The following is a 27,299-nucleotide window of genomic DNA, read 5'->3' on the forward strand; positions in this document are numbered from 1 at the left end:
TAACCTCAATGGTCTTAACTCGTGGGTCTCTCCAATAGCCATTTCCAACTCGTCGTCTCTAATTCCAAGGTCGTCAAAGAATCTGACCGACCGTGAAGGGGTCGGACGCTTAGGGTGGGAAGCCTCGTTGGATTGCGGGTTCTCCTCTACATACGGTTTCAACATGTTAAAATGCAAATACCGGACGGAGATGGAGGGTTTCGCCACCTTGTAATTCACTTCAGAGACTTTGGCCAAGACCACATAGGGCCCATCCCATGGTAAGAAGAACTTCTTCGACTTTATCTTCTCTTTCGCCCAAACCCACACTTTGTCTCCCGTCGCGTACGGTTCTCCGTAAGCTCTTTTTCGATATTGATCCTTCTGGCGTCGCTGATTAGTTCCCAGTAGCTCTCGAGCGCTGCTATGGGCGTCTCGGAATTGTTCGTCGAGCCATTCTACAAACCCATCCTGTGTCGGAACTTCGTCGTAGGGTTTTGGGCAGAACAGGTCAATTGGGTACTGGCATTCCTGTCCATGTGCTAGATTGAAAGGGGTCGCACCGGTTGTTCGGTGGATGGTAGTATTATAGATGAAATTCAAGTAGAGCAATACTGTATCCCATGTCCGGGGGTGGTCCGCGCAGTACTTTGAAATGACGTCCGCAATTAACCTATTATGACGTTCTACCTGACCATTGCCTTGGGGGTGGTACGGGGAAGTGCGGGATTTATCGATCCACAGCAGTCGGCACATTTCGAGGATGAGATTGCTCCCAAAGTTCTTCCCTTGATCGGTGTGCAGGATGTTCGGTGCCCCAAACTTGAGTACCCAGTTCTCGACTATCTCCCGGGCCACCTCTGCCGAATCCGTGGATACAAGTGGGACGGCAATTGCATACTTCGTGAAAAAGTCCGTCATCACTAATATGTGCTTCGCACGAGACTTTGCTGCCAACGTCACGGGTCCTAGGATGTCCGCCGCCAATGTGTTGAATCGGATCCCCACTTTAAACGGGACAAGCCCAGCGACCCTCTTTTTTCTCCTGTGCTCCGCGCTGCACAAGTGAGGCACCATTGTATCTTCTTCTCCACGTCTGTCCTCATGGTGGGCCACCAGAACCGTTGACGAATTCGAGCGAGGGTCTTCTCAACTGCAAAGTGTCCGCCGCTAATCTGCGAGAAGTGCAGCTGGTTGAGGATCTCCCTCCTCCCGGTTGCAGGAACAATCGTCTGCAATACCGGACGCAAGTCATCCCTTGGGAACCATTTTTTATAGAGCACCCCCCTCGGATATTTAGTTCGTTCCATCTAGACCAGTAAGCTAGGGCCTCGGGTCCGTACTGTATCGCTTGCTCTTTGGGAATGAGGTTTGTCCCCAGAGATGGCATATCGCCCGCGTCGCCTTCCAACTCCACCCAATAGAACACCTGAGACATCGCGTCATCCTCTTTTTGCAGAGTAGATAATTCAGAGGGCGTCCGTTCCCAGGTAATCGTTTCTTCCTCGTCCTCTTCCTGGGTCTCGCTGATCATTGTGACAGTTTCGACTTGGTGCTGTTTTGCTTTCTGTAAGGCCAATTCGAGAGACATGGGCTCTGGGCAAGACCCGAATGCCTTCTCCTTCTCCCCTGGCATCCAGTCGGGCCCTTCTTCTAGCATCCTGGAAAGGCCATCCGCGTTTCCATGTTTAGCCCCAGCTCTGTGGACTACATTGAAGTCAAACTCTTGAAGTTGCTGTTGCATTCGGAAGGTCATTCCATCGGGTTCCTTCTGCCTAAAGAGCCATTGAAGGTTGGAGTGGTCGGTGCGAAGTACAAATTTTACCCCTCAGATGTAGGGTTTGAACCATTTCACCGCTTGCACCACAGCCAAGGCTTCTCGTTTTGTCGTTGAGTAATTCGTCTCTGTTTTTGATAGTACCCTGCTAGCGTACACAAGTGGTCTCTCCTCCCCGTTGATGACGTTCGAGAGTACAGCGCCCAAGCTGGTATTGCTCGCATCCGTATCCAATATAAAGGTTCCCGTGTAGTCAGGAAATTCCAGAACTGGGGCCGTAATAAGCTCTTTCCGTAGTCTATCGAAGGCTGTCTGACATTCGTCGTTCCAGATAAAGGGCACCTTCTTTTTCGTCAAAGAGGACAGGGGACTCGCAACCCCGGCAATGTCCTTCACAAATCGACGGTAGTAATTGCAGAAGCCGAGGAAAGACCTCACCCCCTTAACTGTTTTGGGCACTGGCCAGTTCTCAACCACTTCAACTTTCTTGGGATTCACTTGGATACCTTCATTTCCAATTATGTGGCTCAAATAAGTCACCTCCTTCTGTACCAACCTGCATTTCTTCGGCTTCAGTTTCAAAATTGCCTCCCTTAGTAGCTGCAAGGTAGCCTTCAGGTGTGCAAAATGGTCGTCTTCGCACTTGCTATACACCAGCACATCATCGAGGAATACTAGGGCCCACTTCCACAGGTGGTCCCGAAACAATTCATTCATGAGCCGCTGGAACGTTCCCGGAGCATTGGACAGCCCAAAGGGCATCATAACGTACTCATAGAATCCCTCATCCAGTGTCACAAAGGCTGTCTTGTGTCGGTCTTCCTCGGCTACAGGCCCTTGCCAATACCCACTCGCCAGGTCGAGGGAAGAGAAGTACTTCTGCCCGTTAAGAGCATCGAACGTTTGATGTATCTTCGGAATCGGAAATGCGTCCTTGACCGTTACATCATTCAGCTTCCGATAATCCAAACAGAACCGCCAACTCCCGTCTTTCTTCGTTTTCAAGACAATTGGTGCACTATAAGGGCTTTTTGAAGGTTGGATCACCCCTTTCTCCAGCGATGTTCGATGGGGGGGATTTTGATAGGGCCCGAGTCTCCAGTATCAATCCGATGTGCCACCAATTTAGTTTGGCCAAGTTAGGCATCTGTCAAAGCGAACACATCTCTATAAGTACTGATCAACTGTTTCAGCCGGTCCCTCTCCGTTCTTGTCACCTCGGGAGCTGCTAGTTCTAGAATCTTCTCTATATCTTCATCTAGATGTCGTTTAGCCTGTACTTGAAAGTCCATCGACCCTTCCTCTTGCATTCCCTGCACCTCGTGGTCCTGACTGACGGGGGGCCAACCTTCTACAACATCCCCCATTGCATATGATGACTCAACGTTTGACCCACCAAGAGGAGTGTGTGGTTCGGTTAAGGGGGTACTGTGCGACGAGTTTACGTCCCAGTAATTATCGTCCTCTGGCGGGTGTTTTGAGTATGAGGTCACCTTCAATATTTCATATTGCAGGGGAACTATAGATCCCTCTTTCCGTCCCGTCCAGAGGTTGTCACACTGGAAATCTAACGAGCATTCATGCTCCTTTAAAGACCGAAGATCTATGATCATTTCCGCTTTCAGCTCAGGCACCACCAGGGCTTCGACTTCATCGTCGATTGACCCTAGCTCCAAGTTAGCCGTCACCCATCCCTCGACTCCCACTTGCCTTCCATCCGCTGTTTCTAGTGTCCCTTTGTAGGGCCGTAACGGTGGGACTGTAGTCAAATTATGGTTCACCTTGCTTCGTATTAGGTTGATCGTAGCTCCCGTATCCACTAGTGCTTTTACCGGTAGCCCGCCCAAAATCGCTTCCGCTATTAGCCCGAATGGTGCTTCAGGCACTCGGCAAACACTCACGAATTCCAAGGAACTCTCTGTCTGACACTGGATACTCGTGAGTTGTTTAGGTTCTTCCAGTCGACTGGGGGTCGTTTGGTGGAATAAAGTCTGAAGCTGCTCTGTTCCTCGAAAGCCTTCGCCTCTCATTTGCACCTGAGGGCTCGTCGTGGGGTCCAAGCGGTACATAGAGGGGTTGGAAGTGGGGGATGGTTGATTTACTCGCTGTTGATTCTTTATCTAGGCCGGGACAAAACCTCCCTGATGCATATTCAATGCCCCGGCCCTTGGTAGTTTAAATGATCCAAATTCTTCTGGGGGCACTCCTTCGCAAAATGACCCAGCTGGCCGCAGCCAAAACAGTTCCCACAGGGTATCTGGTTTTTCATTCCGTAACGACCTCCAAGGCCAGGAGATAAGTTCGATCTATTCTCGCCGGGTTGGGGTTCGTATAGTTGTCGGGGTCGTTGGGAAGGTTCCGACCGCGGTAAGTTTTCCGGGTGGGGGACGGGGATGATAGAATTAATAAACCTACCCATCATGGCCGTCATGTTCTGCTTCTGAGCTAACAGATCATTCTGGACACTCACCAGTTGGTCGATGCGGGGGTCATTGCTCGCCTGCTGACGTCCCTGACTAGCTCCCACGGGTTGGTTTCGAGGGATCTGTCCGCCTACACTCCGACCAGCCTCAGCACCCGGCTCTGGGACATTTTCGGCAACCCTTGCAAGGTGCATCTTTCTCCGGTTCCGGGCCCTGGACGTTTTATTCACAAGATCCAAGGCTTGGGCGCGGGCAACTGCTTGCGCTAGGCTTCCTAGATCTTCTCGCAGAAGTAGGTCTTGAAGGTCCACGTCAAATAGCCCGTCTATGAACTGTTCTCGGTTCATATCGTCTCGAGCTTGAGCTCCCACATTTCCATTAGCAACATCTCCAAGTGATCGGATTCGCCGAGAGAATTCCCTCAAGCCCTCCTTGTCTCCTTGCATCAGACTTTTGAACTTCGCCCTAGCCGCTGCTTGAGTTTGGAAGGGCATCATACGCTGGTCTATTTCGGCCAGCATCCGTGCAAGTGTTGGCGCTGGAAACCGTCTTCCTCCTCTCTGAAGTGGCCTGGTATGCTGGTAAATTCATCCAGAGCCCATCCTGCCAGACACGTAGGCAACACCATCCGAGCCTGTTCATCTTCCCATCTGTTAGCATCCGCAACCCAGGCGAAATGCTTCCTCCAGTCGGCCCAGTTCTGATAGCTACTGGAGGGAAACCGATCGGGCGAATGGTGCCAAAGCCAAAGACTCCTTGCTGCCTGTCCAAAGCATTCGCTGCCGCCACAGCAGCCTCTGGCAATGCAGCTCTATCGTCGTCGTTCATCATCGTGTTTGCTCACGGGATGGTTGTTTGTTCGTTTGCAACTTCAGTCTAGGACAATGCCCACCCAGGAGCGCCAATGTCGTCTTTAGGATTTCTACACACGGTCTTGCGAAGCTATCCCTTTTACCGTGCTAAAGCAGGGGCACTAAGGCTCTGTATTAACGACAATCCCGAAAGGGTTATGTTAGTAGTGAGTTGTCCTCTACTGTATTCTATTGCTCTCCCTTGGTCAGTGATGCTCTTGCTCGCTATATCTCGCTTGAAGTCGCGTACAACTAATTCTTTTTTTTGCAAATGAATTCAATATATATATAAGTCTGAACACAAAGGGCCTACTAGTTCGGCCACATTTTAATATATTAAAATACAACAGAATTGTTTGCGATCTGTACACGCTTAACAATTTCTTGTGCGTACTCGGTCAGTACACGCGTCGACTAAGCTCTCTGACTTTCTGCTAGCTTCTACTCTAACTAATATTCCACAAGGCGTTTCGTCTTGCGTTCTTACTTCACTCGCTGTGAAACAATTAACTGATAAGTTCAGATAGCGACCACAACTGGGACCTCCTGAATCTTACGTTCGTTAACTCGGTCTCCCTTCAAAGTCCGCTCTCGAACCTCCACTTCTTATCTATATTTGCGCTCCGTTTTTGTTAAAGTGACGCCACTTCATATCAATGTTGTCATCCCCTTAAGCACAACCGCCCCCTATGGTTTTCCCTTTTACCTACTCCCTCTGTCAAAGCTGACGGGTTCCAAGTCCGGGGTTTTTATCGACTTGTTCACGTTTCGTAAAAACATCCCCCTGCGGTTGTTATCGTAAATCGGGTAGGTAACCGAAGTCGTATGATTCTTATCAGTTAAATCCCCCTTACGCTACTTACTTAAATACCAGCTGACTTCGGTGTCAAATCTTGATCCAAGCAACAAAGTCGTGCGATCCCAATAAACTAATCATAACCCGATTTTGAACCAAAATTACTAATATTTTCCCTATCATGTTAGGATAAAATACACGGTCGGGGATAAGTTTTGCTTTTATACTCGGTAGTACCCCCATGACCTAATTTACCCTAGGCACATAGTTCCGTGCATGTACAATCCCATAGCAGTTAGCTACCTACAGGTATAAACCCGTTTTCCATTTTCTTAATCCCAGCCAGAGTTAGAGGGGGAAATGTCCGGGTAAAAGTGCATTTTTCTTCGATTTTATTTCTACTACGTTATTTAGCTTTAAGTCCACTTTTCAATCTTTCTATTTTGTTTACCCTTAGCTAACAGCCATCCAATTAACCTATTTAGACCTCATAACGAGAAATGAAATACCTAAACTTAAACCAAGGTAACGATACCCAAGCAAAAAATACGCTAATTCGAAAATTTGCTAGAATTACCAATTCTACAGTCTTCCCTTCTAGTCTATTATTCTCCCGAATAATGTTAGGTTTTTCTCTCTCCCCTTTTTTTACCATTAAATACTGAACTACTGACTATATACAATCTATACTTTATTTAGGTGTAAGCTATAGTTAAGTTTAAGTTTAAGCTATAAGATGAGTTGAGAAGAGTTGGTGGAATCCATTAAAAACATCCTTAAATTTTAATTTAGCACTTTAATGCTGTTATTCAACTTATCGCGATAAAACCATTTTTCCACAGTTTTTGAGATCCCTGCACACTAGAATACCTCGATGAACCATTAAGCTAACTTCAGGACAATCAATGATCTTTCCTTTCTTATTGTTCCGACTTTCGTAACAAAAGTAATTGCTCCAACTTTCGTAACGGAATATTTGTGCTCGGGGTGGGTTTTTTTCTTCAGACAAATTTCGACTTTTCAACTAGCCATTTCTGACGTTTTTTTTTCAATATCATTCAAGAAGTAATGTTGTCCTGAGCTTAAATTTGAAAAGATATTTTACCTGTGATCAATTTTTGTAAAGTTATGGGGGTTTAAAGGTTGCCATTTTGGCCAATTTGGGACAATTAACGCGCGATATATTTCGCGCTACTAACGCTTAAACGGAGATTCAATCCGTCTTGGAAATCGCTCCAAATTAGTTGATGGAAGCTTATTGGCCATAATTGATTTTTTTAAAGGAGCGAAGTCTCTACTTTTGTACTTTATATGGCGAGTGGGGTGACGATTTTCACAAAAAATCTCAAATTTTACAAAAAAAATGTTTCATTTTATTTTATTACGTGTATTTTTTTAATGTTATTACTGCTTCATAGACCCTAAAAGGCATTCGAATCATTCAGGGCTTCGCCCTGACACGAGCAGTCTTATTTTTTTATATGGGGTTCTCGCATTATTAATAATCAGAATCTTTTTTTTCTAAAATAACTACCCGTACCCAGCTGATTTTTTTTTTTTTTACAAAATCTGAAATTCTTTATTTCTTACACTAGTTGATCCTCAGATCTGAAAATCTTGCTTTTATATTTGGATAAAAAATTGAAAATTTCAGATCTGAAATTTGGATCTGAAATAGAAAACTTCAGATCTGAAATAAACTCGAAAAACAAATTTTCCGATCTGAAATTAGATCTGAGAAACCTTTTGTTAAATTATAATTTATGCATTTCGAGCAAATAATTGAATTTTTAATTTTTGATCTTTCTGCAATTCACAATTATGTTAATTTTAACTAGCGGTAGAAAAACAATCCGAATAATTTCACAAACAATTTTTTTAACTAAATTTCTTGTTCACCTGTGATAAAAAAAATTTCAAAATCTCTTAGAAGACCTATCAATATTTCGCCTTTCATGCGCTACTTATGCGTTTCCAATATTTAGCTCATGCTTGGGGAACATATTTTGGCAGTCTCCCACTGGAGATTTTGCTGAATATATGCTAGTAGCTAGCAGAAGCTATCAAATACAAAAGTAACAAAAATAGCAAAAATTGTGTCAAAATCATTGATTTTTCAGATCTGAAATACCCAAGAGAAACTAAATTTCAGATCTGAAAATAGCTATGAAATAAACCATTTCGAAAATAACTACCCGAAACCAGGGGAATTTCTTCTCGGGTCTGAAATTCGTTATTTGAAAATTTCAGATCTGAAAGTCAGATCTGAAATAAAAATTGTCAGATCTGAAATAACCTTGATAAACAAAACTTCAGATCTGAAGTTAGATCTAAAATAACCCATTCTTAAAGTATGCAAGCATTATTTTAATATTGAAATATTCACTAGGCACCGGGTAGTTCAGTTGCTTTAGATTCCGATAGGTTCTATAGATTTCTATAAATGATAATTCATTTAAATTTTTATAGATTCCAACTGAGTTGGTGACAGATTGGCTGGATTGGGAAGCACTTCGTTCTCTCAAAGTTACGCCACGACCTCCTGATAATCTTCACACTTACTTCGTGGAAAAAGTGTTGTGCCACAACAACACAGCTGCAGAACTGAAGGATCGAGATCTGAAAGGAGTGTTGATACGAGGTCCACGGTGTAAATCTGAAAAACAAATTGCCGGTGACGTTTCAAAAAATACCTTTTGCTTTTTTTGACCTAAGCTTTGCTTTTTTTGACCTAAGCTTGCTTTTTTTGACCTAAGCTTTGTCGTGAATGGACACAAAATAACAACTTGCTGCTAAAATACCCTTTCCTCTGGGATTTAATCCCTAGCTACTTAAAGAGTCCCGTTCTCTTTTGAACCGTGGTATCCCGTTTGACTTGTGACACTACATTGCATTATTATTTTTTCCGAGCAACCAAAAAGATGGCTAAAAGTTCCAAGCCAACAAAGAACTCCATGCGTTTTTTTGAAGAGTGTTCAGTTTTCAGTTTATTTAGTGGTTTTTTAGTGTTTTATGTGTGTGGTACTGTGCTAGCAATTACCTTGAGTTGTATAGCTATATAAAAAAGTTTATTTTCTATTTTCTTTATGTCAAGGTCACTAAAGACTAAATTGTACGTAAACATCATGTACGTAAACGTACACAAGATTAGAGTGCGTTTACCAAGGCTTGCAAAAGGCTGCGGAAAAGATAAACGATCAGAACTGAATTCAAGTATATCTGGTTACTTGTAGATTTACGTATAGGAGAGCTCATTAGAGCATCACATGGCGCAGACAGCCGTCAGGATACTGGTATTTTGAATGTCAGCGAATTTACATCCAACATGGCACAAGTTCAAAATCTGGTTGGAGCATTTTTTTGATGGCGGTCACAGTCATGGAAAACGTTAGCCCAGAATTACTTCTTGAGAATCCGAAGGAAGTTTTGTAGGAACTGCCTCCGAGATCTGAATTCCCGAGGGAAGATGAAAATGCTGGGACAGCAAAAGAATTACGAGGCAAATTGTCCTAGACAGAGTGCTGCAAGAGAATGAAGAACGAAGAACCAGAGGCCTGAGATTCGAACATAACATCTACTACAATGAAGTTCAGATATCAAGACAAGTTTTGATATCAAGACAATCCTCATTTCTTGAAACTGAAGATGAGGCTTTATTCGTGCAAAAAATATCCGCACGTTAAGGTAACAAACTTGAAATTTAGGCAATTGAAAAACAGGGGGAAACACAAGAAGCCTTGCACCCTGCATTACCTTTGCAAGCAGTCCGGTCGGAGTTAGATACCTTAAAAAACGAGATAGCGCGAGATCTGTTCTTTTTTTCAAGATGAGAAACATTTCACTCCAAAACATTACACCTGCGGGAGCTGCAAAGGCTTAGAATGCGGGTATGAGAATAAAACCGGAACCAATACGGGCAGTAAAAAATTCAAAAGGAAGAAATAGGAAACCATCAAACTGAATTAAAACAAATATCAAAAAAATATGATTCCAATCATGAAGAAAAAACCGTGTAACAGATATGGGCGGTAGAGATTTTATCGAAAGACTTTTGAAAAGTTTCCCAGCGATAAGGAAGATATGAAGAAAAAGTTGCAGCAAACAAAATTACTCTGAGAAAATTTTAAGAGCAAAAAAGCGAGGTAACAGAAGATTTGGTTAGATCAGAGAAAGAATGTAACTTGATTGTTGAAAACTTTGGTTCCTGTGACGTGTTTGAGAATAGGGAAGTCTGAACAGATATCTCAGCCTGAGAAGTAATCTCAAAGTACGTTCAAGAGAACATTTGCAAACACACCGCAAACCAATCAAAGAAAAGAAAGGTTGTAACAAAGACAATTGGTCTGCAACGAGACCCGAGTTCAAACAAAATGAAGTCGCTGAAGGTACTAAATTGATTAGAAAAACACACGTACTGCCAAGTTTCATTTCTCAATTGGTCGACAACAGAAACGATCATCGATAACTCCCGAGCACCAAAGCTTGTATCAGCGGAAAAGCTAAGTTTGGAAGCACAGTGTGTCGATTACAATAAACAACCGTTTCCTATTCTGGGATCCCCAGAAAGCAACTAAAGGCATAGAGGTGAAAGAAGCAACTTACCTGTTCACAGAAGGAAGAAACAGATGCATAATGGGACTAGACTTGCAGGGCCAAGTGCGTACTACTAACATACGACGATCAGCCCCAAAGGAATTCTCCAGTTATGACGTGGTACTTAAAAGGTTAGAATTTTTTTTATAATTATTTGAACGACAATGAGTTTCAAAAAGTATATAGTAATTTCATATTTCCTTTATCCTTTTGCCCGATTCCAGAAAGTGTGAGGAGAATTTACAATAAATTTTAAGCTGAAAAAGCTGTTACTGGAGGGGGACATTGAGAAACTAGACACGTGTACCAGTGACTGTTTGATCAAACCGGTTGTGATAAAACAACAGAACGAGGGTGCGATCAATTCAAAAAAGCATTAGATGCAAAACCAATTACCAGACAATTTCTTTAAAACAAATATTAAATGCCGAATATTGGCGAACTGCTAGACGGTGTGAGCCAAACTGCAACTGAACAGAGGACGAATAAACCATACTTTACGGTCCTGGACTTTAAAATTAGTTAGTATAATCAGTTAAAATTAGGTGAAAACACAGCAACCAAAACAACTTCAATATAATAGGAAGCATTACTACGGAAGCCTAGACAATTTTAACGTTTTTTTTGGGTTAGCGGGCCTAACGGCTGAATTCCAAAAAGCAATGAACAGAAAACTCAGTCATGCAAAAAAAAACATTTAATTTTTAAATGATATTGTACTTGTGTTAAATAAGGGGGAATTGGAGCATGAACAATCAGTAAGCAAAGCTATAAAAAAATCTAGATGAAAAAAATTTAGCATTTAATGTTTCGAATTGCTAATTCTTTTTTAGAAACGAAGTAGATTATTTGGGTTTGTGAGAAAATAGATTGATTTATCATTCTCTGCTGTCGCGAGTTACACCAAAGCTCACAAAACCCGAAGCAATGTTAAAATTGAGACTAAAATACCAAAGTAGCATACTTTTAGGTAGCATAAATTAAATCTTCTTTCTAGGTTCATAACAAACTCCGCAATTTAACGGAAAACTAAGAGAAGTAATTTAAAAGCAAAAATTAAAAAAATATGAAACTGCCGTTAAAAAATCAGCTTGAGAGATGAACACATAAGTATCTCCAAAAACATTAAATTAGCAGTTGCTAACAACTCTAGCAGCTCAAGAGTACGATTCGAAGTTCAAGATTACGATTCGAAAAGGAAACACGCTATAATGGACTAGAAGCCATTTTAGAACAAGAAACAGAGGAGGAATGGGTACCAATGTTATTCGCTTCTAGAAAACTATACGCCTAAAACACAAGTATAAGACGAACGAATTAGAGCTTCTAACGGCTGTTTGAGCAGCAGATTTGTGTAAATTTCACCTACTGGGAACGGAGTTTATCATCGCATTTGACCATAAAGCGTTAACCTTGGACCTGGATAGGAATAGGTTACCTAGTACATTTCCATTTATATGTACACCTTGAGTAGATAAATTGGTACCCTAGCAGTTTAAAGTAGTTCACATTTCGGGGGAGGATGTGGAGATAGCAGGTTATCTATCCAGGGAACCAAACGGGGACCCATGGTCCGAATCTGATAAAGATAAAAACGACTAGTTACGGCATTGAAGTAATAAACACATCATCAAACGGTTGCTATAGCAACCAAACTGTTCAAAAACGAATATAGCTCAAACGGAAAAAAATTGACTTTCGGGACCGTCAAAACTGGAAAAGAACAGCAATTTGATGCAAATAAACCAGCTTCACTAATTTTTAACTTAGAAATCAGCTGTCAACAAATCTCGAAAAAAGAAAAGAAACAATCGATTAGTCAAAGAACGAGCCTAATGGATCCACGCCGCCACAGATACAAAAACAAGGCAAATGATGTCTCTAAGGAAAGTATCGAAAAAAATCGAAAAGTTTTCAGAATGAGTTACTTGACTCGGAAGGATAATTTCGGACTGTCAGAGCAGCTGGGGGAAGAAGGCTTTCAAATCGTGCGGAGCTTATTTTTGAATACGCGTGGATGAACAGAGTTGAAAGAGTGGAGGATAGAGTCAATAAACAGGGGTTTGAACTCATGGGACCTTACAACAACCCGCTCTGGAACCAGTTGACAGTCGTTGACTACTGCATTGTAGTCGACAACCGTCTGGTTGTCGTAGTACTACTTTGTCCCGCTAACATGAAGATGATACACAGAAGGCACGCATGCCGAGAAAAAATTTTGACTGTAACGCGACACCTGTGTTGGCCCCACATGCACAAGGATATAGTAAGTCTTGCAGAGGAATATCGTAGCTCACGCTGCCGAACCAAGAAATAAATTTAGATTATGCGAGGCAGACAAAAATCATAAGGGAAAGAAAACATACTCACTTGTAGCAATAGACCGTTTTTCAAAGGTTTTATCGGTGGTAGACAATAGGTCAATTAGTGGAAAAGCAACAGCGAAGTATCTATTAACGTTTTTTGCCGAGTACTCGGGGGACCGCAGAGGGTGTGGACTCGTTGAACCTACATTTCAAAGAAAAATCGAACTCTTGGAGTGATGCTACTCAACGCAATAAAAATTCGATCAAGTATTGTGTCAGAACGATCATTCACAATCTTAGGCGGAACAAATAAAAAAATTCAAAAATTGCCGTTCCAAGCACACTTTAAGAGACAAGCAAAAAACGACTTTAAAGTAATAGGGACAAACTTATAAATAACTCTGGTAGTTTAAGAAAAAAAACAAATAATGATCCTCCCTGACGGCAACACAGCTGAAAAGATGAATTGACCAGTCAGAAGAGATTCTCAAAATTTTCAGAAAGGAGACATCGAGTCTGGACACAAGCCCTATGTTCAAGCAACAACTTTCCACAGCGAGGGAAAGTACGAATGAAACAACCCAAGAAGTTGCAAAATGGAATGAGGAACGACACAAAATGATACCAAACGTTTAGTTAATCTCGCAGAACAATCAAATCCCAAGCTAAAAAGAGAGCTGATGTACTCCTGGGAGAGAGCGTTTATTCAAAAAAGAAGGAAAACACCAAAACTCTGCTAAAAATACCACACTCAAGAAATATGAGAATTTAAAAAATGGAAGGCCACTCATAAAACCACTGCAGGGAAAAATAGCGTCGAACACAGACTCCGCGATAGAAACAACTGGAGAAACGATATATCGGAAAGTTGATATCGCGGAGGTAAGAAATAACTTGCCCAACGAGTCAACCCAGAGATCCAGGAAAAGTCCATCCAACAACGGAGCCCAAAATTTTTTATAAAGTCAGCCAACAGGAATGACTCGAGGAGACTGAATCAGATGTAGATGAACAAATGCACCAGAAGTTTCAACAAGCCGATGCGGAATTTCCGAATAATTGAATCCAACAGAGCCAAAAGAATGTCGCGTCAAAAAAATCGGAAACAAGTTTGGCTAAAATCATTAGTTTGTAAAAAACTCAAGAGAAGGCCAATTTGGAAAAACAATTGAAAAGAAAAAACCAACTGTGCAAGAAGCAAGGAGAGAGAAAGCAGAAAAAAATCCAGAAAAAAAGGACAATGGAGATGGAAAAAGACATTGAACCAGAACGGAGAGAATATGGCCGGTCTAGTTTAACGCCAAGGAAACCACAATCAGAAGGAAGAAAAATATAGAAAGTAGACAAATCAACTGAAGTCGATAGCAGAAGAACTAGTGGACACATTCGGAAATTGGGACCTCTCACCATCTGAATGGAAAAACCTGGCTGCTTAGTTGCTGAACCGAAGCGTTCAAAACATCGCGGACAAAATTCGACGAAAAAATCAGCCGTCATCCGAAAGAGGAGATGAAAAATACGACCCGCCAACGGACGTGTCGGACGACTCAAGCCTGAAAGATCAGGGGTTGCAAAATTAAATAACCACAAAGATTTGGAAAACCGACAAAGCACTTAAAACGGGAAGTTTCCGAGGAGGAGTTTTCAGTGGGAGGCAATTTAAAAGCAGCGTTGGCGCAGTACAAAGAATGCCTAGCATATTTCAAGACTAGCTTTCCATGGAAACCAAACTGGGACTTCTAGAGTGCCACTTTTTTCCAGAATAAGTTCAGATTCGCGTTTCTTGACAGAAATGCCTCTTCGAGCTCGAGCTTACAAATCGAGCTAGACGTGGTTTGAGAAAAGAAAGGAAAAAATCAAAAAAAGAAAAATTCGTAATTTGTATCAAATTTAAAAATAAAAACTATCGATTAGAATTTATTATTGTTATTATTCACTTTTGTTTCCTAAATTACTAAAAGTTTTTTTTCCACAAGGAATGTGGTACTACACTATCAGTCACCTTGAGTTTTATACCTTGTAAATATTTATAATCAATTATTTTTATGTCAAGCTTACTATACAACAAACTTTATGGGAACATCTGCAAGATCAGACTCTGTTTACCAAAGGCTGCAGAAAACATAAAAGATCAGAAATGACTTATAGTGTTTCTGGTTACAAAAAAAATCTGTTCAAAATTGATTTTTTTGCCTTATTTTATAGGCGTCGTACCAACAATTTTTGTCTAGTATTCATAAAATTTGTTACAAAAAAACAGTTTTTGGAAATTTTGGTGCTGATTAAACAATGAAGATAGACAGTAGAAAAAAATTTCCAAAACAAAAATCTTTATAATCGATTGGTAAAGCTCCGTAATCGAAGTCGTACTATCAAAACTTACAACAGATCTAAAATTCTTAAATTATATCTGAAGAAAATAGATTTTTATCCAACTTTCACTTTGTAGAGTTGCTTTCTGATTTTAGTATCTCCAATATGTATCGACAGATCCACAAAGACAGACGCCAAAATTTTTTCCGTTTCTTCGATCGTTTTGATCCTTGCATTTTGCATTGATCTAACAAAAAATATGTTTAATGTGGCTGCTTCTGTTGCTGTTGAGCTCCGCATATTTCGCTAGCCCTCTTCGAATTGAGCTTGAATATCACTTTATTGATAAAGAAAAAGACATTTTTTTGGGGAAAAATAATAACAGATCAATATTAAAGACCAAAAGCCGAAATGTCGGCTATATTTCAGCGGTGCATGGCGTATCTGAGTTTCTAGCAAAAAAATCAGCTGGCGAAATTTTCTCTCAGGTCAGCAAAACCTCTACTACAAAATTTAAATTTTAGGAACCAGCTTGCAAAAACGTCCACTCGGGCATTCGTTTTTAATACGGCAAAAAAAAAATTTGTGAAGCTTTAATTTTGTTTCACCTCGATACTGAAAAAGATTAATTTCCGGTAGGTAGGGTATAGCTTGTGGATATAAAAAGTTTTGTATCTGACTTCTTTTGAATTGCAATTAATCGCGGAAACACAGTTCGGAAAAATGAAAATTTATTGCCAGTTTCGTTATTTTAGATTTGACAAGGTTTCTTAGAAAGTTTCTTAGACAAGGTTTCTTTGAAATAATAACTTAAGTTCTTGCTCGTCATTTTGGCAAGAACATCGCCAGCTCCCGACGGAGTAAAAAATATAGGTCAATTCACTGGTCAGACGCGTTATTTCTGCGGTGCGGCTGGTAAATACGGCGGATCGAACTTTTTGGTCTTTTCCACAGTCAAAAAATTAAATTGAGCCAAACAGCGATCACCTCTTGTGCTGCGTTTGTCTACGGACCAGATTAAATTGCCTGTTTTCATGTGAACTTCAGTATCCGCTTGCTATTTTGAGCACCTGTTCAAAAATAGCATACACTCGCGAAGACAAGGCTTTATATTGCGTTCGCGCACGGACGTCCCTTTACGGTGGTCAAAGTACTCCTCGAAGGCCAGTAAAAGTGTTTAGAGTTGAAACTTTGAAACCATCTGGGCGTGCAATAATTGTAATTTTTGAGCACGCGTGCTTTGATGTTTCGACAAAACAGAAGTTTCTTTAAAAAATTTCATGTGCATTTGAAACGATTTCTTTTTGAAGACCGAATGTCAGTTCAATTGACTGACAGAAATTCGTGACGGCCAACGATTCCAACGATTGCCATTGCAAAGAGCTCGTATACATTGAAGCAATAATCTCAATTTGATTACCTACTCATGTCACAAAGTTCAATAAGAAAAGCTTATCTGAGATTCGTTTTTTTGAGACGCAGAGGGATTAAACGTAACCTGTACTGCAATTTGTGAATGGCGCTAACGGTAACCAAACCGTTCAGCTGAAAACTCTGCCATCCTTGGCGTGATAGCTTTTGATTCATGCCTACTACAGATGAAGCAAAGAAAAAGAAGAGAACTCACGGGGCGCGAAAAATGCAAACTCTAACTGAAATATTGCGCGCTCACCCTAAGTTAGACGCTAACCCTAAACATTCACTGTAGTCACAATACGGATCACAGAAAGATAGATTTCCTCAGTTTTTTGTTTATTCGGCATCGAAAACCAGTCATTAACATTTAAACCTGGAAAACTTACCCAAAAAATAGTGTTAAATAAATCGGTGGAGTTTCCTCGTAACTCATTGTCAGCAAGATTGTCTCCTATCAAGACGTCAAACCATTGATCAGCAGCCGCAGTTTCTCCAATCCTGTTTGAGTTATAGGTAGGGTTTTTCCTGTCCAAAATCAAACCAACGGAGAACCGTACCTTTATCAGTCCAGATGAAAATATTCCAAAAAGGATTTGTTAAGGCTTTGGTGTTATCTTTTTTCAAGCGTTTCAAAATTCGAGATAGCAAATGCTTTCATTGGTGAGAAATTTTGAGTTCTCAAGTACAAACGATAGTGGGGTTTATTGAGAATGCTTTTCAAGGACAGCAAGAAAACCTACATCACAAAATAAATTTCTGAGCTGTCCCCAAACATATGTTATGTGACGCATTCGACGGATGCGGTAATTTACTGCACCTTTTTTCCCATCTGCACAAAAAATGGCGAGCCAGACTGCAAGGCCAAGAAGTTCGACTGGGTGTCAAGTTGTAGTTCATCATCCAACTGCTGGTCGTGAGTTCGTGAAAATTATTTTGTAACTAATTGCGCTCGTACGTTGTAGGTTGCTACGAGACGCATTTGGTCAAAAACGGACTATACCAAATTTGACAGAGTTGGCTGTGTTATCGAGCTTATAGCTGCCGCATAACACCAGGACTAAGAACCAAAGCATAAACACAGTAGTCCCATTTGAGACAGAGAGCTTGTGAAGATATACCTCCACATGCTAAAACATCAGTTTTGAAATTGAAATGCGGTTTTGGGCGGTCTTAGCGCATCAGTTATCAGAGGGGTCTGGTGTAATGTAGTACAACCACATCGACTGTGGGATTCTCCCGTCATGAAGAAATTGGTATTCTTTTCAACCTAGAGGTAGACTTCGTCAATATCAGCCGAGACAACATACTGATACTGACATGCACCGACAAGAAAAACTATAACTTTTGCAGCAGGTCAAAATCTAAAAGCAATGGCTTGTGCAAACAATTGCCATGGAATTCACTGGGAGTCTAGAGACGCGTGTCATTTTCGGATTAACCTTAATCTTTACCAAAATTTCGGCTTAATTGCACTGAACTAGTCCTGATCAATTATCAAATCTACATCAGCGTTTTATAATCAATTGGACGTATCGGAGCAAGATCAGAATACTGACTCTACAAAATGGCGTTGAGAGAATGAGTGCCAACCTTTAGTTCGTTTTTAAGCTGAACACTTCATAAAACTGACTAAAATAGCTGATACCGGCATTGGGTTGCTGCATAACCAGACAACCTCAGGCACTCAGCTCTATGGGAGTCTAGAGACACTTCAAGTATATGAATGGGCAGTAACCCTTTCGAGGTAATCAGTTCCAATGCTTTTTTTTAAAGTAACACACCTTGCATTCTACTTTAGTGAGTTTTCTTATGTCCGCATTTCTCGAACTGGCGCTCCAAAAACTTTTTCCTTGCTTGTAATGTAGCTGTTCCATTCTAATTTATTATTTGGCACTTGTTTTGTCGGATTTTCCATTGCGTACACGCGATCAGCTTAATGAAACAGATAACCATGGGTGGTTTTGAACTGTTTTTTATTGTAGCTCGACGGGGCATAAGTATCACAGCTGTTTTTCAGTAGAAAGTAAAGCCTTGAAGTCTTCTTCATAAGCAAAGCACTTCCAGAACTCATGCTTGGCGATATAAAGAACTTATACTTTATACTGAAAATCAGCTATTTTATCAACTGGTTTAGTTGCAACAAAAACACTTAAGGTTCTAAGTTTTTGATTTTTCAGGCTTTCTGAATTGCTCGTGCGCTTCTATTTTGACTTATAAATATTAAAAAATCCAGGAAGTTTTGTTTTGATCAGTGACGTTTGATCACGTAGAGTGTTGAGTGGATTTAATTAAAGCTTGATTGAGCAGGGAAACGTTTTTTGAGCTCTTCATTGAATTTAAGAGATATACACGACGCTATCAAAATAGAGATTGTCGACTATTCGTTCAGAAAAGTGCATTTTGAGTTGGGGAAATATCTACAATTTGTCCAGATGCTACGTTATCTTTTTCTGAGGTTGGCTAAGTTTTTGCTCTAATGTAAAAAAGTCATCTTTATTCTTTTTCTCAATATAGGCAAACTCTGCTATGTCGAACTCAGTTCTTGCAATCATGTTTGTTTTTCATTCAGGAATCGGATCCTTCCTGTGTACTGATAATAGCACTTCGACTAGTTCACTCAGAACTTCTGTTCAGTTTGTTGTTGCCGAAAAACTTGTGTTGGATGCATCAGATCACCACAAGGAAACGAATTTTGAAGCTGCTATCAAGTAGATGATGTGTAACATTGTGTTTTTAGTTGTGGGAGGCCCTTGTAGACGGCTCCATCACTCGAAACTGGCACAAACCAGCTTCATAGACAGCTCCATCACTCAAAATTCCCCCCGAGTTTTCCTCGTTGAGAAATTTGATTTAGGGGAGGGAAAAAATTGTGGGAGGTATTCAGTTGAGAGTTGAAACTTGTTTCAGCGTTATTTTGAGTCCCTGCAGAAACCCAGTTAACCATCATTGGTAGATTATTTTCACTCATTTTGGCAAAATGCCCTTAAATTGGTTTTTGCAGCCAAACAGATATCAAGGTTGATGTGTAATCAAATTATAATTGCCAATACTGATCTCTGCTGGTCTATGTCAGAGTTGTGCCCAATTTTGATATCCTGAATGTTGTCTGGGAGAAACTGGTAAGCTATTAGATTCTTGTAAGGCAGTGAACCTAGATACGTTGATATGCTGAGTCGCGGAAATCGTACAAGACACTTGAAGTTTTAGAAACAAATGTAGTTTTGTGAACCCATGATATGTGATAGAGGTAATATATGGACCTTTTTGTGTCCGAGTTTTTCTGGGATAGTTTTGCGGGTAGTGGACCATTGTGAGTCTCTCGAGATCGGCAAACCCTCTCTTTCCAAAGGATGGTCACGTGAAAAAGACTGACCTAGATGCTGAATATCACTTCCAGATACTCATTTTCTAAAATTTAAGCTTCCGCGACCTTGATGCTTTTTGTGTTTAATTATTCCTTTACCAAACGTCAGTCTCCTATCTCAACCAATATTTTACTTTGAGATGCTCAATTCCAAATTGATTTTGCTGTTGCTCCAATTCAGCTTCCTGATGTGTGAGTCTGAAACCAACTTCATTCTTTTTCTCCAACTCGCATTTTTTTTGGTTCGAAACAGTTCTGTAGGACGCTCATTGAAGGAAGTAATTCTTTTCACCGCTTGTTTCATTGTAATTAATAGCTCTGCTCGTAGTCTTGTCGTTGATCTCAATGAACCCTTCCCACCAAGCAACCAAGATGGATAACAATTTGTAGGGATCATTGGTTTTATCTGCTATTGTCAATAATTTTATTTCTAAGCCACCATATATTTCAGTTCGATAACGCACTGCTCGGTGACTCAACGTTCCTAATCTCTGGTTTAAAAAAATCAGAATGTCCCCATCAGAGTCATCATTAAAAATATTTGGGACGTTCATCAAACAGGCGATTCAACGGAAGAATCAAACATCAAAAGTACGCTACTTTGAATTTGTTTCTTGTTCAGACTTTCGATTAATTTCTCTTCATCTGAATTTCTCGATATTATCAAGCCATTTTATTGCTCTGTGTCATTTAGGGCAAAAACCAGTTTGATTGACGCCAAAATAAGTCTACCAGTTTTATATTGGAAACTTGTTTGAAAATTGAGTTAGGTCCTTGAGGTTAACTCATAGAGTAATTTCGGATAGGGTACACCGTCTGCTCGTCACGCTATCTTATTTTCGGCCGGATAGATTCGTGCAACTTCTTAGTCTAATAACGATCATAATCTTACTCTTATATCTACTAGTCTCAGTGTGTTTAACTAGACTCTGCTAGGCTCAATAGATCTAGAGTATACTGGCTTATTGCAACTGCTGAAGTTCTCTTGGAGAGGTAACTAATTTCTAAGTTAAATTCAAATCTCTCTGGTGCTGAAATTACAAGTAATTTCAGCACTTACAAATAAGTGGGTTGTTAGTTAGATGGACTATGATTGGTTAATATTAAGTATTTTACAGTGGTAAAATATCTAATTTATCCATAATAAAATGTAGTTTAGATCAGGTTCCACCCATCCGGGGTTTACAGAGTTTTTTAGAACTATCTTTCTTCTCTGCAATTGAAGGATGGATAATGAACGTTGGTATTTGGCGAGCATCATTTTCTTATCCGGTTCCTCTTGAAGAAGAACGTTCCAGGACGCTGGAATCAGGAATAGGAAGTTGTTATTACGTCATTCGACAACGACTGTTATCCCCAATGAAATCAATCCGATTTCAAAATGGTTTGCTATGTCAGGTTTTTCTGTATTAGTAGAGAACTGTTTTGTGTGCAGCCTCGTCTGGGAATGGCGTGAAGATCGTGTTTGGAAGGGATGCCTTGTAACTCGGATTTGTACGTATACTTGAGCATCGAGGTGGTCATTGGTCTAGTTCAATGAAGTCCTTTTCTGCGAAGTCAAGTCGTACTCTAAATCCTTTGAGTCGTGATTGTGGACGGCATGTCGGTTGTGTTTAGCCATTCTTTTGTTCGAGTGTGATCGAATCGTCTAGTCTTTGGATGTTCGTCTTTGTTGTTGTGTATGATCTATATACTGCAAAGTATGATTTACATTTTATAAATTTTTGTTAATTTGGTTTTTTAATCATGAACTTAGTTAGTCGTTTTCACAAAAGCGTTTTGTTTTAGTTCAGTTATTTTGAAGGGTTACTCACCCTTGAGTACCTCTTATTAAAAATTGAAGTGTGGTCACAAAGCGTCGGTGTAGCGCGGTGGGTTAGGCCAGCTATAAGCATGCTCAGGACGTCCTTCTCTGGTGGGGTAGGCCAGGAGTGGGAGTATGATTGCATGCTGTTTCTTTGAGAAGTCGTGTTATGTGATAACGTTTTATGTTGGTTTTTTTCTGGTCTTTCTTATGTTACTTTGGTTGTGTCCTTTTTTCAAAAATCAAAATGTTTTTGGTTTGGGTTTGTCTTGCGACTTTTTTGTGTTTTATTAATTCTTTGTTAGACTTTATAATAGTCTTCAAAAGAATAAATTATCCAGTTTTGAACTGGATTAATCCGGTTTGGCTACAGTTGGTTTTTCTTTTCTTAGTCATGCTGTTATTTTATGATAGGTGGTGTTTAGTAAGCTGCATTGGTTAGTTTGGTTTAGTGTATAATTCCTTTCCAACCGGGTTAAAGGAAAGTTTGAAACTTGTTATCGTGTGTTAGAGTTGTTGATAGTGAAAGCTTGACATTTAAAATCATTATTTAAACATTTCTTCGTGGGCGAGCTGTGCGAGTTTGGATAGAATTCTTGTGCGAATGAATGAAAATTTCGAAAAGGTTAGTACTGCTTTTTCATTTTATCAATTTATTGCATAGACTTTGAATTTAACTGCGTTTTGGTGAAGTTTAAAATTATAAACTTTCATCGTATTTCAATTTTACTGCTTCATGGGGAAATAATTTATAAATAGAATTACTACATTTGTTATGAATTTTACTACAGTATTTAGTGCAAGAAATAAATGAGTTTTAAGATAATTTAACAAGTTTATTTTCATTTGTCGTTTTCTGTTTTGTAGATGGTTGTGGTTTGAAGACTAAAAGAATAAAATAAATATTGATAGAAAACGGTTAGTACAAATTTGAATTTATTAGTTAAAAGTTTTTTAGTTTATATTTACCTTAGTCTTCTGGGAAAAAGCCGTTGGGGAAGATGTCATGAATCATGTCTGATATTGTTAGTAACTTGGCTAGTATGCGTATGATATTTTTAGTTTGTAGCAGTTGCCAAAGCAATTGAAGTGCCTTGATGGTGTTTAGTTCTTCTGTGCCAACTGCGAACTCGTAAGGTGTGTTTTGGATGAGGTTATATATTTTATGATTATATTTAGTATTGTGAATGATTTCTAATATGGGTATTTCAATAGGTTGAATAAATTTATGCGGGATAAGGAAGGGTCTTGATTCTTCAGCATTGAAGGTCTTTGTGATGGGACAGAATAACAGAATATATACATTTGGGTAACTGGGTCATAGTTGCGGAGGATGCCGTGGAGGTTAGTATCTTTAATGCAATATGTAAAATTAAAAAAAAATGGTGACGTGTATTTTGAGTTGAGAAACTGAAAACGATGGTGAGGTTGTCTTGATGGAGTGTGTAAATCAAAATGATTTTGTATAAAACGATAATATGTATATTTGTGCGTTTGTTTAGAGCGTAACATAATATCGTGGGAACAGTGCAAATCGCGTTACTGTGGTGAAAGAAAGTGAAATGTGAGTGAAAACAACTGAAATTTATCATAGAAGCTTTGATATGCTTGAATATCAACTAGTGATTCTGAAATAATATGATCATGCTTTCTATCAAAAATATTAAGTATAAATACGTATGATGTTTTAATGAAAAATTTGTCTGTTAGTTGCGGGTTTGCGAAGCGATCTTTATCTAAAAATTGATCTTGATTAGGGCGGATGATATTATGATCGTAGTATTCTATTGCAAAATCGTTAGCTCGGGGCGCGGTGAATGTTTTTAATAATTTTCTATATCCAATTTAAGTAAATTGTCGAGGTGTTAGTGTTTTGGTGAGTCTATATAACATGTTTTTGTTTTTCTCGATACTTTCAGTAGTATTAGCTAATGGTAGGCAGAGGGGGTTAGTATAATTATAGTAAGCTGTCCAATAAAGTGTTGGCATTAAAACGCGCTCATCAACAAAATTGCGTGTGTCGTTAGCAATGGTAGGTGTATTTGATGTATATTGCGGAAATGAGGGTAGGGTGATTTCAAGAAAATGTTTCGTGTTTGTGTGTTCCGGGTGATTAATATATTCGCGGGCTGTTCCGGGTTTGGTTGGGAATGGGTGATTTGGAAATTTTCCTTTAAAAGTGCGATAAGCTCGGTGAGTACTGGTAGGTGTTTCGGTGGTTGTGGATGATTGTGCTAATGATGGAGTGTAAGCTGAGGAGGGTGTGGGGGTAGGTGGATTTGACGATGTTATAGTGGATGATAGTTGATGTATTGTAAGGGTGTTGGGGGTGTATTAATTGTTGTTGTAAAGTAATAAAATTATCCAGTTCTTGGGAAATTTGGGGGTTATCTGGGGAATTATTATATGATCTGTCGGAATGAAGTGGAGAATAGGTTGGGGTTACTTGGGAAGCATAAGAAGAAGTGGAAACGGATGGGAGTGGATGACTGGATGGGGTGGGTTGAAAAGGGGGTTTTGAAAAAACTGAGGAGTTGGTCTGTGTATGGGTAGAGGGAGATGGTTCGGAGACTGCAAATTCGTCGGGGGTTTCTACATTAGAGTTATTAAATTGTGAGATAGTATGAAAAACTGAAATATCTGAGTTAGTATCAGAATTCGTGCTTGATGGTATAATAAAAATTGGAAAAACGGGTGGTGAGAAAGCAAAAAGTGGGTTTATTGGGATTTGAGTTTGGAGGTTGGCTGGGTGGGAATTTGAGCGATGGAGGGATCCAAGTTGTCGGCTCATCGTGTGCTAAAGAAATGATTATTTTGAGACTGAAAAGTGGTGGTGTGCGGTTGTTTGATAATTTGTTCATATGTATTATCATTTTGTGAATGATGTGTCGTTATGTGTTGGATAGGACTTTGTGTTGTATTTGGTCTAGAATATGGATTATTTGTGATTGCTAGATTTCGGAAATTACGGGTATTTAATGACAATGGATGGTTTTGTGGTAACGGTGGCAACTGTGGTGCAGTAGGTGTTATTTCTATATTATAATGTTCTTCGTCGTATGTGTTTTGTCTTGTGGATATTTTTGTGTTGTATTCTTATATTTGTGCAACTAAAAGTATTCTATTAATGGATGATGAAAAAATTCCAACAATCCTGCATTTACAGGATGACTTGTGGCATAAGGGTCAATTTTTTTTTCCAGTGGTCATGTCGAAACCTTTTTCGTATTCGACAATTATTTCAGAGTATTGTGTCTTATAAAGTGGATTTCTGTATTTACATGCAAATTCTGTTTCTTGATAGGTTGAAAACGTTGTTAATTTGTCTATATCATGGATATTTCTAAACTCCTTGCCTTGTTTACGAGATGGGTTTACTTGTTCGTATGGAATTGATTCAATAAAATATTTTTCATGAAATTTTATCATTCGAGCGTGTATTTTTGCTATTTGAAATGTTGTGCATGTATCTTCGGGAAACCAAACAATTGTTGCTTGGGACCTTGTTGTGGGGTCACAATAACCTTGATCATTTTTGCAAGGTAATCTAATTCCTTGATAGATCATGGTGTTATCAGTTAAATCTCTTGTGAGTTGTATTTTTTCGAGTTGTATTTTCCAATCAAAAAACATTTTTTATTGATATCCTTTATTTTTTGTGTCTGCTTTGCATTTTAAAGGGATTTGGATAGGGTTTGTTTAATTGACATATTATACAATCATTGCATAATACTTTATCCAAATTGGGGCATTTGGGAAATAAAAATTTTGTGTAAAGTTCTGGTATGTTTTTTTCTGATCCTGAGTGTCCCTTTGTATTTTGTGTATGGGAGATGTTAAAAGCTATTAGTATCATACTTAAAGGAAGACAGGGAACTTTAGAATCATTTAATTGATATTCTAAATGATCTGTTTTCTCATTAATTGTTGTGTTATTCAATTTTCTGAAATATCGGAGTAGTGTTTTGTTTCCTAAAATTGTGGTATCAGCTTTTACGGGCTTAGTTTTGTATTTGTGCCATGATTTTAGTTGTCTAATTACTGGATCGAGATTTTGATATTGTTTTAAAATTTCAAGTGTAATTTTAATCGTTGGGGGGAGAAACATATTGTCCATTTCTAGTTTTGATAGGGGAATGGTGTCAAATGGGTCATGGAGGTCAAAAACTTGATTTATGGTGTATTTTCAATCATTTGTTTGTGGTCCTTTATTTTATCGGTCAAAATTTCTTTTTCAATTTATGGAAAAAGGTCTTTTTTATGAGAGTGTTGTTTTATTCTCGTGTGTTGAGTATTATTTTTTATCCATTGTGAGTATGGAATTGGTTTAAAAGTTGATGTGCCTAGTAAATCTACTTCGTAGTGATTATTTTGGCAATCTAAGTAGAGTGCAAAATGTTGTAGATTATTTATCTGTGATTGATCAATGTCAGTTTTTACTGCATATTTGCATTCTAGTCGGGGTGATGTTTCATCTTTTGCGAGATAAAATTTAATATTTTGTGGTATTTCAACTGTAGTTTTTCGTGTGAGTAATTCAAGTGGCGTATTTCGACTTAATGTATATGGTAACGCAAGGTTTTTTTCCTGCTGTCCAAACTATATGTAGATTTGGAGTTTTCATTAGAATTAATTGAAATCTATAAACTCTATGATTAGGATTTGAGTTTTGTGTAAAAAGAAATATAATTGGTTTGTGATCTGTAAATAGAACTGTTGAGTGTTTTTATCCAAATTTCGGAAATTCGTATTCTGTAAGTGTATAAATTATAGCTGAACATTCTCTCATTAGAGTTGAGAGTCGTAGCTCTGCTTGTGTGAATAATCGTGAGTTTGCTGATATAAGATTCATTTTATTTGTTCCACTATGTGATTGTATCAATGCTGCGCCGACGCCAAAGTTTGAAGCATCGCACATTGCATAGAATGGTTGATTTGGATCTGGAATTGTGTTTGAAATTTGTTCTGTCAAAAGGTTCTTATTTTCTTCAAATCGTGTTTGATGTTCAGTGGTCCATTCAAAATTATTTTGTTGTCTAAGGATCTTATAGAAAGGTCTTGAGCATAATTGCATTTTGTAAATATGTTTACTTAACAAATTCAACATTCCATGGAATTCTTGGACTTTTTTTTATTTGTAGGTGGCTGAAGTTTTTGGATTGCATCAATGCGTGATTTTAATGGAGTGATAGTGTTTCGTTCAATATTATGTCCTAAAAATTTAACGCGTGTTGAAAAGAAGTGTGATTTATCAGGGGCTGTTTTCAGATTTTCGTTTTGAAGTATTTTTTGATATTGTTCTAAGACTGTAAACATTTCTTTTTTGGTTGTTGATTGCATAAAAACACCATCTAAATAGGTGATTGCATTTTTATTGAGTATTAATGGTCTAAAAATTTTACTAATGAAAGCTGAAAAAGCTGCTGGTCCTATGGATATTTCGTAGAATAAGTGATTATATTCATATTGTTGATTTCCAATAACAAATTGTGTTAAACGTCGTGATTGTTCATCTAGTGGCATTTGATTATAAGCACTATTCGTTTCTGCGGTTGTGAAGTATTTATCATTTATCTTTGTTAAGATAACTTGTATTGGTTCAATAGGCCTATTGCATTTTGATTGGTCAATTAGTGAATTGAGATATCTAGCGTCTAAAACTATTTTAATGATTCAC

At 39.1% G+C, this 27,299-nt stretch overlaps 1 long non-coding RNA gene across 1 annotated transcript in view; it reads left to right on the forward strand.

The window, feature by feature from the left end:
* Positions 1 to 27,299, forward strand: part of LOC134851190 (uncharacterized) — a 43,985-nt gene that overhangs the window by 9,302 nt on the left and 7,384 nt on the right. The window contains exon 2 of the long non-coding RNA XR_010164221.1: positions 8,296 to 8,500. This is a non-coding gene — a long non-coding RNA (uncharacterized LOC134851190). The remainder of the gene's footprint in view (positions 1 to 8,295; positions 8,501 to 27,299) is intronic.

Source organism: Symsagittifera roscoffensis, chromosome 7, assembly GCF_963678635.1.
Source record: "Symsagittifera roscoffensis chromosome 7, txSymRosc1.1, whole genome shotgun sequence".
NCBI lineage: Eukaryota > Metazoa > Xenacoelomorpha > Acoela > Convolutidae > Symsagittifera > Symsagittifera roscoffensis.